Below are 1,244 nucleotides of genomic sequence, written 5' to 3' on the forward strand. Positions count from 1 at the left end.
TCACCTAATGGATAAGTGACACACATATGAACAAAATGAATGACAGCTTGCACCATTAGCTGTTAACATTAATGTTGATCAATAACATTTAAAGACCTAAGTTAGTGCTTCTAAATTTAACCTATAAATTTAGCAAGTGCTAATCCACTAATAAATTTTAAAATTGGCAAAAGCCGTAAAGCACTAATCAGGAAATTAGTTCCATTATTAGTGCTTAAGAAGAACTGTGCCCACAAATGATCATAGCTAACAGCACTTTTACACTTTTTGCTGCTGCAAAGTCCTGTGGAGGCTGTCTAAATGCTTTGACAGCTAAGTTTTCTGCAGAGCCACTGTAAGGACTACAGTATAATACCCACAGTGGCGCAGTAAAGACTCCACTRTGTCACTATTATTTCCTTCCAGAGATGGAGTTGAGTGTCTGTTCACTAAAAACTTCAGCTGTAGATAGCCTCAAATCTCTGTAGGAATCAGAACAATGACAAGTACAAAAGTTGTGACACAATGCAAGGTTCAGCACTAATAAGTGTCAATCATGGATGTCAAAGTGTGACAGTTGGAGGCTCGGGTGATTCTCAGAAACATGCAAAGTGTCACTCCCGCTTTTCAAGCTCCTGTTCGTGAGATATTCAGCACAGCAGGGCTGTTAAACTGATTTGAGCCAGAGGTTTTTTTTTATGTTCTGCCTGACTCCTGGCTCAGAGCTGCGGGTCTTCCAGTGTAAACAGTGAGCCTGCAGTGCCATATGGCTCTAAATTCTGGGAGTCAAGGAACACCGAATTAATTCTACGCACTGGAGGATTAAATTGCCCATCCTCTATCACACTAAAGCCTGCGAAAACTGTGATGCTTTCTTACAGTTTAAAGCTCCAAGTGCTGTTTCTGCAATGCATAATGTTGCACAAACACACATTTGCACATCTGCAGCCAAATTAACACTCATCACACAGTGCGTTTTTCAAAATACAGCAGCAGATYATATTATGCTTCTGTTCTTCTACATTAATTAACTAAAAGTAAAATCTTTTAGTTAGTTTAGAAATCTTAGAACCCATAGTTAGGCTCTACAACAGGGCCTTCAAAATTCATACAAAACTTCCTGGTTGGACTCATCACTGTACAGTTCTTTCATTGTCTGATGCCTTGACTTTTCAGAATTATGTTGTGTATAGTGGTATTGATTTATATTTTCAGATCTTCCAAGGTGCCAGTTGTGGAACTCTCTGTGCATTGCTGCCCAAATC

This window comes from Austrofundulus limnaeus, unplaced genomic scaffold, assembly GCF_001266775.1.
Source record: "Austrofundulus limnaeus strain Quisiro unplaced genomic scaffold, Austrofundulus_limnaeus-1.0 Scaffold2, whole genome shotgun sequence".
Classification (NCBI taxonomy): Eukaryota; Metazoa; Chordata; class Actinopteri; order Cyprinodontiformes; family Rivulidae; genus Austrofundulus; species Austrofundulus limnaeus.